Source organism: Mesoplodon densirostris, chromosome 9 (genome assembly GCF_025265405.1).
Source record: "Mesoplodon densirostris isolate mMesDen1 chromosome 9, mMesDen1 primary haplotype, whole genome shotgun sequence".
Taxonomy (NCBI): domain Eukaryota; kingdom Metazoa; phylum Chordata; class Mammalia; order Artiodactyla; family Ziphiidae; genus Mesoplodon; species Mesoplodon densirostris.
This window is the reverse complement of record NC_082669.1, coordinates 14584343-14597814: the sequence shown is the minus strand read 5'-3', so window position 1 is coordinate 14597814 and position 13472 is coordinate 14584343. Positions and strand designations below refer to the sequence as shown.

At 39.9% G+C, this 13472-nt stretch overlaps 1 long non-coding RNA gene across 1 annotated transcript in view; it reads right to left on the bottom strand.

Annotated features, from left to right (window-relative positions):
* LOC132496271 (uncharacterized) overlaps positions 1–13472 on the bottom strand; it is a 103291-nt gene that overhangs the window by 53252 nt on the left and 36567 nt on the right. The window contains exon 4 of the long non-coding RNA XR_009533387.1: positions 5311–5388. This is a non-coding gene — a long non-coding RNA (uncharacterized LOC132496271). The remainder of the gene's footprint in view (positions 1–5310; positions 5389–13472) is intronic.

The following is a 13472-nucleotide window of genomic DNA, read 5'->3' as shown; positions in this document are numbered from 1 at the left end:
TTTGTTGAGAAGGTGACAAAAAAAAATGGGGACGTGGTTCTTTAGAAATGCAGCAATTTCACATCTCTGTCACCATAGTCTACTACACTTGTTTATACACCCACCTCCTGTCATTATTAATAGTCCTTTGCTTTTTCAATTTTCCATTCAAACCAAGTTTTTAAAAAATAGGCTGACCACCAAACTCGGTGAGTCACTTTTAAAGTCATTCTAATGATTGGTGGAGTTTCAGTTCTCAAATTTGTTTTAAATAATGAGTTATCCTAAGGTTTAAAAATTTGGTTGAGTAATACCATCAACCTTCTTAAATGTATCAGAGAAACGCAAGGGAATTGCCATGCAATAGGAATTTAAATTTAGGACTCAAATCACGTATTATGACAGGTGTGATTTGAAGGAAAGTGTTCTCGCTAACATCAACTTGCACACATTTCAATCAACTGGGAAAGGCACTGCTCAGTGGACTTTATAGATACCAATTGTAAAACATAATACTGCATTAGTTAGAAACTAATAGATACAGATATAAGTTGTAAAACAAAATATTGCATTAGTTAGAAACTTTGCAAGCCTATTGAATACAAGCTCATTTGCAAGCTCATTATCACATGAAACATATTAGCATGCTTTTAACTTGAACAATTTTTTTCTCCATACGCCCTTAAATTTAACGTTAAATTGCTGTTGTTATAATAAAGTATTTAGAACTCTATTACCAGTGGTACTTAATGGTAGAACTCAGGAATAAAAGGAAATAGAGTTTGGGAAATTCCTGACTTCACTAACAATTCCATAAAGAGACTCAATGTCCAAGACAGAAATTTGGGCCTTGTTTTAAACAATAGGTTAGTTCCTGTTACTTGAATTTATAGAAGAAGCCATGGAGATTATCTTGCTCACTAATATGAAGAAACTGAGGGCCAAAGAATTATCTGATATAACTAACAAGAGAAAACTAGTTGGTAATGGCCCTAGAATCTAGACCAGAGTTCTTCTCAAGCATCCCTGCCTGTCTTTTCCATGAACTTATCACCACCTTAGTTGGGCCAAAGAAGTTTCAACTAGAAAAGGAACTCTTTTTCATAAAGTTAATAACCCGCCTCTAAATTACATTATATTTGATCAAATCCTGATTTTCATATCTCTATTCAGTAGGCTTAAAGGAAAATACATTCAAAGAATCACACCTGTTGAATTTGAACAAGAAGAGATTAGAGATTGTGTGGAGATGGAGCCTGAATTATTCAAAAGAGTGAAATTTTTTAAAATTTAGAAGAATTTGTTCTTTGGAGTAAACACAGTAATGAGACTATGAGCTGATCATGTCTTGCTCATAAAGATTAGAGATTCTGTTTTAATAACTGGTATGGATGATAGGTAATCAGCATATCACAAGTCTAAGCTGAGTTGTTCCATCTCCCTCTACATAGAAGGGCTCTAAAGCACATCCAGCTTCTATCTAGTTTGTGATTTTCAGAAGTTCTAATTATGGTGTTACTGTAATTGTGAAAAATCTCCAGCAAAGAGAAAGTGGAGGTCTGGCAGGAAACTGCATCAGAGGCTTTCAATGGAGCCCAAAACAGGAACATTCTCAATCTAACTCCTTGTCTCCCCCTATCACCATGGACTGTAAAAAGAGAAGCGGAGATAGTCATGTTAATGACATGACATGTAAGAGTCCTTGGATTTATTGGGAATCTTGGTATTCATATGCAATATGCAGTTGTAGTTACTTGCTTTCTGGCCATTAAATTCCTTTTCACACATTTGTGCTGAGAGTGCTTACAATTGAGGAACACTTGGCTGCTCAGTGGTACTCATTTTCATATGGGCTGGGTGGGACCCTGTGCCAAAGGAAGTTCAAGGCAATAAAACGATTACTCAAGCCCTTGAAGCAAAGAATCAGCCAATTCACTGAAGAACTAACCTTCTGAGTCACAGTCATGTACTGACAACCCCTTTCACAAAGTAATGGCTACTCCTAGTCAATAAGGGAAGGGAAGTGACATCTGAGCACCTGCAATGTGTTTTACATGTTTCCACGTTTTCACAGCAGCCCTGTAAGAAATGTATTACCCCACTTCGCAAATGAAGGGACCAGTTCCGAAAAATGAGCAAAGTTGCTCAAGATCATACAGCCAAAACACGGGTCTGTCTAAGCTCAAAATTAAAGTCCATTCCACCATTCTCTGCTCTTTCTCTAATCTAACAAGAGGTAGAGGATCCCCAGATCTCCATTCCGAATAAAAGTACATTGTAAAATCCAGTGTCCTTTGGATATGGAGTTGGCCTTGCTGTGATGCCATATTATGTCTCTGTTCACTTGATCTGCAAAATCTGCTGGCTACTCTTCCCTTCAAAGAGCTAGAAAGTATCTCTATGATTAACTAACTCTAGGGTGGGGCTTTAAGAAGTGCAAGTTGATGATGACTGTGGGAACATCTGCTTCACAGCCATCAAGCCAGACCTAATCCCAGCTTCACTGAACTGAGATTGTCAGGTGCCAAGAGAAGTGATGACAGGGGGCCCAGGCAGAGGTTATGACAAATTAACGAGGGAGGCTACAGGCCAGGAAAGAGGAATAAAGGGTTTGAAGCATATGTTTTAGTATAATTTCAAGTCATCTAACAACGTTGACTGAAAGAGGTTGTCAGAAAAGTAACCCAGTTTTGACTGAAAGAGCCACAGAGACAAGACAGCTGAGTTCCCAGCAGGACCTGGTTTTGCCATTAGTAGCTTCACTGCTGTCTAGCTGAGCATGTGGGCTGGCTTTCACAGGCAGTGGGATCGTGCAAGATGGAACGTAAGGTCGTGGCCAGTTTGCCAGAGCCAGTCAAGTGTGATCTACATTTAGAAGAAGAGGAAGAATTTCTGGGCCCTTTCCCCTTAATAGGCCATAGGACAACCTAGGGTCAATCAGAATGACAATGTCATGGTTTTACTTACCCTACGTGGAAACTGTCTCTAGCACTACCTAGGTCACATTTTTATATTATTCAACTTGGAAAATACTCTGCTATTATCAGTAGCAGAGTATTTTCATCGTATTCACAGAGGTGAATATTAAAGACCTGCCGAGTTGTGACAATTCACACACATTAGGGTACATTTTATCAATGTGAGTTATCTCCCAAATATGCCGATCGCAAAATGCAATGGTGTATTGAAGGGGCCAAAGAATAAATGTGGTAAAAGATAAATATGTAAAAACAGAAAGGTTTTTACCAAAAACTGAAGGATGTGCAAACAGCATTTTAAAATGTGGGGAAAAAAATGTTCACTATCACAGAGGCATCCTACAATCCCAGCTGACGGAGTTACCAAGAACTTGTTTTTTGGGGGGTAAAACTTGTTTTTGGGGGGTAAAACTGACAGAATTAAAAAAAAAAACAGTAAAAACCCCCCAAAACCCAAGATGTGCAGAATAAAGTTGCAATTAGTTCACATTTTTTGCCTCTAATATTAAAAATTACAATATTGAACGCAATAAAGGGTACAGTGGGATGGGCTTTCTCATATTCAGCTGATAAAAATATAAATTGCTAGGAGCTCTCTTGAAAGTCAAAATTTCAAAAGCCTTACAATGTTCATATGCCTCTGCAAGTACAGTGGTACCAGAAACCTGGCGGGTGGGGCAAAGCGATCTGTCTCTCAACAAGCTCTCCAAGCGATTCTGATGCACATGTAAGATCGAGAACCACTGCCCTATGGGCTCTCACCCACTCCCATTGCTTACAGACCATGTATAGAGGGATGGGACCTAAATCGACACCTGTACCCCAGATGTCTTTTCTGAATTCCAAACCAACAACTCACTTGGCATTTGCTTTCTGATATCTCATAGATACTTCAAAATAAACACGCTTAACATTCGGTTCAGATATTTCTTCCCCAAATACTCTCTACCTCCAGTGATCCCAATCTCCATAAACAGCACTATCACTTCTACTCAAGAAACCTAAGAGTCATCTTGGACTCCTCCCACTCTCTTCTACCTAAGACTGTGGTTTTTATAAGAGGAGGAAGAGATAGAGAGAGAGCGAGAGAGAGAGAATAGAGACCTCTCTCTTCCATGTGAGGACACAGTGAGAAGGGGGCCATCTGAAAGCCAGGAAGAGCGCTCTCACCAGAAACCAACCCTGGTGGACCTTGATCTGGGACTTCCAGCCTCCACAACTGTGAGAAAATAAGTCTCTATTGTTTAAGCCACCCGGTATTTATTATATATTTTATTATGGTAGCCTGAGCCAACTAAAACAGATGTCTGTAAACTGTCCCTTTCCTTTTATCCCCACTGCTACCATCCTTGTACAGACTACCAACATCTCTTGCCTAGACTACTGCAACATCCTTCTAGAAGAGTCTCACCTCCTTCAAACCACTTTCTATACCCAGTTAGAGAGGGTCAGGTTTTTATTTAAAATCCTTCAGTGGCTTTCCGTTATCGTTCAAATAATGCCCAAATACTTAACAGAGATATGTCAGGATGATATGAGATGTTAACGGATGGACTCCAACCCCACCCCAATACACTGATCCCTTGCCTTTCCTCCTCTGGACACTTGCTCCCTCCGTGCTTGCATCGCCTTGCCAGCACCCTCACGGTCAGTCTGTTCTTATGTGCCAATTTCTGGCCGTGTGGGAAAGCATCTGGCTGGTCCCACCGGCCCACTAGGGATCATGTTTATCTGTGAGGCTGTGCCAGGCCCTTCTCTTCGGCACCTTATGCAGGCCCTGTACTATATCCTTACCCAGCAACTACAGTGCCCCAAATTTTCTAATTCCTGGCCTCTTTTTTTTTGGTTTAGACCTAAAAGCCAAAAATTTGAAGTTTCTGTTATTGGTTTTCTTTGTGGTACTCTCTTCACATCTCGGGGGAATACCTCTTTGCCTACAGCCCAAGTGGTGGAGGGTTGAAGGTTAATACAGTACTGGCATTAAAAACACATGAATTCTTTACAAATTACCCCATTGCATTGCATTGGCTGGAAAGTCTTGGACTCTTCAGCCTCTATGAACAGCTCACTAGTCTCTCTAGCTTTGCTGGGGAAGAGCCATGACGACCTTTAGTTTCTCAAGTAAACCATGATTCTCCCGCCTTTGGGCCTTTGCACATAGTGACCCATCTACCTGGAATACTTGTTTTGCTCTTCCCTTTGCCTATTCACCTTTCATGTCTCAATTTAAACATGATTTCCTTAGGAAGAACATCTCTGCCCACTTTTATACAAGGTTAGGTCTCCTGTCATACATTCCCAGTATACTTAGAATTTCTTTCACCTTGCAATTTATGCACTTATAATTACTTACAATTATTTGTTTAGTGTCTATCCTCCTGGTTAGGTTATAAATTCCATGTGTCTGTCTTCTCTAATGCAGTCTCAGTATCTAGAACATACAAAGCGTTCAATGAATATTTATGACTGACCCACTGTCAAAGTCATATCATTTTAGGGTAGATTTCAGAATTAGGATTCTGGTACCATATCTGTTTATCTATAGTATCCTACAATTGCAAAACATGCTGGGTTTTTTTAAGTTCCATTTGCAACTACTCTTCTGAATGAATCAGGATTTTATCAATATACAGTTGGAAAGAAATTTGTTTGCTCACATACAACCATCACCCATATATCCTAGTTTAAAAATTTTATCTCCATCAAAATAACCTCACTGTTCTCATGAAACCTAGGCAACAACTTTAGAATGAATAAATGGTATATATTTGAACTCGATCAAGTACAGTTACATTTCTGAAATACTATTTCTGCATAAGATTTCACTTGAAAAGAGAGCTTGAAAGCCACTTTTAAACAACGGGTTTCAGTCCTAGAGACGAAACAATTTCTACAATAGGTTGGATGAAGCCTAGACAAAGACCTGTGAGACATCTGTAGGAAAAGTATTATTTCATCCTACCTACTTTGTGGCCAGTTGAAACATTTACAATAATACTTGTAGTTTGAGGTTTTATTCCCTTCTCTTACAATTATCCTACATAATTTTTCCTTCCCCAGTTTACATAATAGAGGTATGTTTGTCAGTCGCCTGGGGAGAAAGATTTGAGGGAGAGGAGGAGAGCTCTAAGGGAAAGAGGTGGGCCTTAGGCATCTCCTAAGCTACATAGAACACTGATTATCCTACCACGAATCTTCTCACTTTTCTTATTATACAACCCAATAGAAAACACAAAATATATCTGACTCCATGTCATATTGGGAATGACACCAATAGATGTATGTCATCTTCAGGACAATCATGGTTGCAACACATTAAAGAAATAATTTAGCTACAGCAGCAATTCTCTGAAGTCCATTCAACAGAGAATCCATCTCACTAATTAACCTCAAGACCTGAGTCATCAATCCATTACAAGCTGCCAACAATATATCATCTTCACTTGGATGTCAAAACCAACATGTCTCAAAGGGAACTCATTATTTCCTCCACAAACTGGCTTCCCTTCTTAATTTCACTGTTGAATCAGTGCTCCAATCATAATCCTACTCATCCAAATTTACAACCTAGGGGCTACCTTTAACCCCTCTCTTTCCTCACCCTCCACAGTACAGGGAAGAGGGAAGGAACTAGGACCTACTCTCTGTCCTAACCCCATCAGAGAGTTGTCAAGGTGTAATACAAGGCCAGGGTGGGTCAGAGAGCCCTGTTGCATTTGGTTAAAATGCGGACTGCCATGGGCTTCCCTGGTGACAGAGTGGTTAAGAATCAGCTTGCCAATGCAGGGGACACGGGTTCGAGCCCTGGTCCAGGAAGATCCCACATGCCACGGAGCAACTAAGCCCATGCACCACAACTACTGAGCCCACGTGCCACAACTACTGGAGCCCATGCTCTGCAACTGCAACAAGAGAAGCCACCGCAATGAGAAGCCTGCACACCACAATGAAGAGTAGCCCCTGTGGGGCTTCCCTGGTGGCGCAGTGGTTAAGAACCCGCCTGCCAATGCAGGAGACATGGGTTCGAGCCCTGGTCTGGGAAGATCCCACATGCCGCAGAGCAACTAAGCCCGTGAGCCACAATTACTGAAGCCCGTCCACCCTAGAGCCTGTGCTCCGCAACAAGGGAAGCCACCACAATGAGAAGCCTGCGCACCACAATGAAGAGTAGCTCCTGCTTGTCGCAACTAGAGAAAGTCCACACACAGCAACGAAGACCCAACGCAGCCAAAAATAAAATAAATAAATAAATAAATAAAATTTTTTAAAAAGAAAAATGTTCCTGTTTTAAAAAAAAATGCGGACTACTAGACACACCTCAGACCTACTGAATCAGGGTTGGGTTCGGGAATCTGCATTTTAAATTAGCTCTCCAGGGAACTTCTTAGGTCAACTAAACAGAATCAGTGCTTTAAAAGAAATGACCCAATTACAGAAAGACACACTGTGGAGGAGCAGCTAGGTGAGTAAGGCATCCTGTCCAAAGAGCACAAGAGGAAGTAAAGGAGTCCCAAGCAGGTGGATGGAACATAGAGGCAGAGAAATAGAGTAAACAGTCTGTAAGAGTTCAATACTTCTGAAGTCGCCTTTTAGATCTGTTCATGAATAGCCTTCACCAGGACAGGGCAGGAGAGACTCTAGTTCACCACAAAGAGCATCAACAACAAGTCCTGTCAGAGACTAGTTCTGAGAATTAAAATACACAGGAGAGGAACAGTGGCAACTCACGTAACAATGTACCCACTCCAGGGTTATCATTGACCTGTAGGATAACAGCTCTGTTTGACCACAAAGAGACCTAGGGAACACCACAAGAGGCTGGTAGGAGGCTGGGAGTAATGATGGGCTTCATTTGTGTCAGCCAGAATTTGGCTGCTAATAAAAGAAGCCACTCTAGCTCATTTAAACTTAAAGGGACTTAATATAACAAATCAGGTGCTTACAAAATTGTTAGAAAGTCTGGGGAAACAGGCTCCAGTCGGAGCTTCCAGGAATGATTGTCAGACATGCCAACCAAGGTAGCGATTGCCTGTGTCATGGTCAGAAAACTGGGGAATGATCAGAAAGCTGGGGAATAAGGAAAGGGGAGTCTCAACTGCTGGTTCCAGGCACACTGCCTCAGTCCAGATCCATGCCATCAAAATTGATGTCCCCGGCACCCACCAAAGTAGGTGTCAGACGCTGGGGCCTCTGCTACGCTGCCATAGAAAAACCAGATCCTCGACGTCCCTGTTTGCTAGTGGAAGCAGACGTGCTACCTCTGTCTCACCTCCGTCTTCCAAATGTGACATTCATACGTCTGCTTGGGCAGAGGCTGGGCCACACGTGGAATCTGAGGAAGTCTGGGAAAGGGAGGCTTCAGCTTCCTATCCTCTATCGTGTTGCAAGTGGGAGGGAGGTGGAGCTGTGTGAGCCATATAGGATAGCTCTCTCGCCGCCATGCTCAGCTGTAAGCTTCCCTACTATAGGGAAGGGACCTGATTTTAACTGTTTCAGAAGTCCCAGCACTTTGCAGAGTGTCTGATGAATAGTGGGGGAAGGAAGAAAGGAAGGGAGGGAGGGAAGACAGGAAGGAGCTCAGGACCAAGTCGGACAGAAGCTAAAGGTGGAAAACACTGGGAAATTCAGTTTTGACCGTATTTAAAACTTAAGATGAAATGAAGCAGGGACTGACCCTAATAATTCTTATTTCTTAGTAGCTTTTGGTTTCAGTCTGTTTGTCTTCATTTCCATGACGATAAACTTTATACAGTTCAAATTCCTTATGTCTGGAAAAAATCAATTGTCCCCTAACTAGTGTTCTGCCCAATTTTTCCCCACTCTATCCATTCTACACACTGATCTCTGACTGAGCTTCCTAAAATAGTGGTCTTCAAACTTTTTACTTGCAAACATTTCCAAAAAAATCTTGTAAAGCTTTGTATCCTCCTGCACATTATGAAGTTGACATCTAAAACTTTTCATCCCAAGCTAAAACAGTTGCAAAGGATAACTTCCAGTGTATTGTAAATATTGTCTCTAAAAAAAAAAATTAAAAAAAAAATTACAGTACTTTAAAAAATATATCCAATAGTATCTAAATACCACATCGTCTATTTTAAAAAAAAATACATGAACAAGCTGTTCTTTAGTAATGAGATTTGGCATCTTTCCTTTTTCTCCTTGAACTTGAATTTATTTCCATTCTGCTTCTATCAAAAAATTTCATCCTAATATGACATATTTTTATTATTGTCTTTTGCCAATTGTCTAATTATCACAATGAAAGGCATAAATGTTGAAATTATATTTTTTATATCAGTGACCATGAAGCTGTGTTTAAAAATTATTCTAGGGCCTCCCTGGTGGCGCAGTGGTTGAGAGTCCGCCTGCCGATGCAGGGGATACGGGTTCGTGCCCCGGTCTGGGAGGATCCCATATGCCGCGGAGCGGCTGGGCCCGTGAGCCATGGCCGCTGGGCCTGCGCATCCGGAGCCTGTGCTCCGCAACGGGAGAGGCCACAACAGTGAGAGGCCCGCATACCGCAAAAAAGAAAAAAATAAAAAATAAAATAAAATAAAATAAAATAAAAATTATTCTAGATTGAGTTATCAGTTTATTACTATTAGTTTAGTATTGATAAAAACCATATGAATATATTAAAATTTTGATAAGTAATTATTAAACAGAAAAACCAAAAGTTTATTTTAAATATATCTTTTAATGAGCTGGATGAGGACTGGCTAGTTTTGCTAAAATTAGGTCCAGTATCTAATTTTTGCTAAAATTAGGTCGGGTATCAATTTAGCCATAATTACTTATTACTTATTACTAAATTGAGATAGGGTTCAACCCCAGTATCATCTCCACAACTTTTTGTGTTTTATTATTAATGTAGATGTTGAGAAAATTTTGTTCATGTAAATAAATAGGTAGGAACAGAGGGAATTTTGTTACAGCAATGCCCTCAATTCTTTGCACTCTGTCAGAAACATATGCCAAAAATCAGGGGAAACCTAGCACCAAAAATTTGTTTTTAATGATCTATCAATTGACAACTTGATTGTAGATCTTCCTGTGATTTTACTAAAAGCAAACTAGGAAGCCATTTAATTGCAAAAGGATTTATTATTCATTCTTTAGTGGGACTCCCTTTCTCAACACCAATACCAGTACCTATACTGTATTACACGAGTGGGTTACAGAGGTTTTTCTACTGTAGGGTAATACACGAAGGAAAGATTAGGGTGAGAGAAGGCCTTTCTTCTTTAAAATATGAGATAGTGGGGAAGGGGTGTGTGAAAGAAGAGGTGGAAATGTTGTATCCTCAGGCAGATCAGCTAAAAAGATCTTTTTCAGCTTTACTGATATATAATTGACAAATTATATTTGTCAATTGACAAATATATAATTGACAAATATTATATTTGTCAATTGACAAATATATAATTGACAAATAAAATCAAGGTATCTAAAGTGTACAGTGTGATGACTTGATATATGCATACACCATAAAAGGACTTGTCCCGTTGAGTTAATTAACATATCAAGCACTGCACATATTTACCTTTTTTTTTTTTTGGTGAGAACATTTAAGTTCTACTCTCTTAGCAAATTTCAGTTATACAATACAGCGTTATCAACAACAGTCATGCTATACATTAGATCCTCAGATTTTATTCATCTATTTTGTACCCCTTTACCAATCTCTCCCTATTTCCCTCACTGCACCCCACCCCACACAAGGAAACTACTTTCCTACTCTGTGCTTCTGTGAGTTTGACTTTTTTTTTTTTTTTTTCTTCCAGATTCCACATATACCATGATACCATGCAGTATCTGTCTTTCTCTGTCTGGGTTATCTCACTTAGCATAATGCCCTCCAGCTTCACCTAAGTTGTTGCAAATGATGGGATTTCCTTCCTTCTTAAGCCTGAATAATATTCCATTATATATATACTACCACATTTTCTTTATCCCTTCACCTGAGGACAGACACTTATGTTGTTTCTACACCTTGGCTATTGTGAATAATGCTGCTATGAACATGGGAGTACAGATGTCTCTTCAAGACAGTGATTTAGTTTCCTCCAGATATGCACCCAGAAGTGGGATTACTGGATCATATGATAGTTTTTTCATTTTTTGAGGAATCTCCATACTGTTTTCCATAGTGGCTTCACCAATTTACATTTCCACCAGCAGTGCACAAAGGTTCCCTTTTCTCCCCACCCTTGCCAATACTTCTTATCTCTGGTCTTTTAGAGGACAGCCATTCTAAAAGGTGTGAGGTGATATCTTATCATGTTGTTCTTTTTTGTTTTGGCTGCGTTGGGTCTTTGTTGCTGCACGCGGGTTTTCTCTCGTGGCGGCGAGCGGGGGCTACTCTTCATTGCGGTAGCTTCTCTTCTTGTTGTACAGCACGGGCTCTAGGTGGGCAGGCTTCAGTAGTTGTGGCATGCAGGCTCAGTAGTTGTGGTGCACGGGCTTAGCTGCTCTGTGGCATGTGGGATCTTCCCAAACCAGGGCTCGAACCTGTGTCCCCTGCATTGGCAGGCGGATTCTTAACCACTGTGCCAACAGGGAAGGCCTCTTATCGTGGTTTTGATTTGCATTTACCTGCTGATCACCTTTTCATGTACCTGTTGGCCATTTGTATGTCTTCCTTGGAAAAATGTCTACTCAGATCCTTTGCCTATTTTTTAATTGAGTTATTTCTTTTTTTGCTATTGGGTTGTATGAGTTCCGTGTATATTGTGCATATTAACCCCTTATAAATATGTGGTTTGCAAATATTTTCTCCCATTCCTGTCCTCAAGTGAAGGCATACATAAAATGTGGTAGTATATATATATAATGGAATATTATTCAGCCTTAAGAAGGAAGGAAATCCCATCATTTGCAACAACTTGGGTGAAGCTGGAGGGCATTATACTAAGTGAAATAACCCATTCCACAGATTGCCTTTTCACCTTATTGATGGTTTCCTTCGCTGTGCAGCTTTTTAGTTTGATGTAGTCTCATTTCTTTATTTTTGCTTTTGTTGCCTTTACTTTTGGGGTTAATTCCAAAAAACCACTGTCAAGACCAATGTCAAAGAGCTTACCCCCTTATGATTTCCTCTAGAAATTTTACAGAATCGGGTCTTATATTTAAGTCTTCAATCCACTTTGAGTTGATTTTTGTGTATGATGTAAGATAAAGGTCCAGTTTTCCAACACCATTTATTAATATTATCTTTGTTTGTTATGGTCTTGTGGGTCTTGTGGATGCAAGCCCCATTGGCTTTCAGAGCTAGGTGTTTTGGGAGCTAGTCAAATGGAAGTGCTAAAAGCTGGGGTGCTGAATATGGGGTCCAAACCTTTCACTCCTCAGGGAAAAGCTGGCAGTCAGTGGATTAGTCCTTATTGTATGGCTCTGTGCCAGGGGCGAAGTTTATGGTGAGAGAATGTCTCAGTCTCTCCTGCCTGTTTTGATGTGGGAATTTTCTTATTTGTCAAATGTGTAGGAGTTGCTTGGCTAGTTTCTGGATCTCTTTCAGTGGGAATTGCTCCATATGCAGCTGTACTTTCTGTGCGTCCATGGGAGAAGGGTAGTTCAGGAGCCTCTCAGGTTGCCACTTTGGTCCTCTCTTCAGAAATTATTTTTTCAGATCACTTTTAAGGAGTGCAAAGAGAAACTAAATATCCAGAATCCTAATTCCCTTAAAACTTTTTTTGGCCTTCGTATCTCTTGTAAAGTACCTGTACCATAGTATAGGTATAGGTACAGTTTGAAGACTGCTACCCCCAAACAGCACAACTTGCCTAAGTAGTATCTCCTTATTGGCATAAAATATTCACAATTTGAAAAAAATTTTTAAGTGGAGAGTGACTAATCACTTAAACATGTATTTTAAAAGAGCTCACTATTAAGTGACTTGACAACTGGTAAACATATGTATAATGTCACCGTTTCTAGAACTGAGGGATATTTTTGCAGTTATTTCCGAAATTTTACCCAAAATGTAGGGTTTCTTTTGCATAAGAAGCTGTTGTTTAATCAACAGTGCATTTTATAACTTGAAGAAATACACTTCTAAAGAAGGGGGTGGGCAGGATCAGAGAGGTGGTTTACTGTTCTTGGTCCTGCCATTCCACAGCCAAATGAAAACTTCCTCCAGAAGTGACCTGTTGGTCATTAACGTGCGCTGGAGCCCCGTCCGGAAAGAGGGCAAATAAATCAATATAACTTGATATATTACAAGAGAGGGGAAAATATCTCTACTTTTACATTTGATAATATTTATTCATTAGTGTTCACAGTGCAGTTGTGCTGTAAAATTAAAAAACAATGACAAGCTAAAATAAGAAGTAATACACTCTGGGGTAAAAGGTCGAATTTTTAGTATACATTAATTTGTTTGATTTGCAGTATACGTTTAGTTGCCTACTTAGTTGTCTTTGGAATTAATAAATATTATTTATATATGAATATATATTAAAAATCTTTATAGTAAAAGGTATCAGAGGTACTTACAGAGAACTCAGGTTCTCT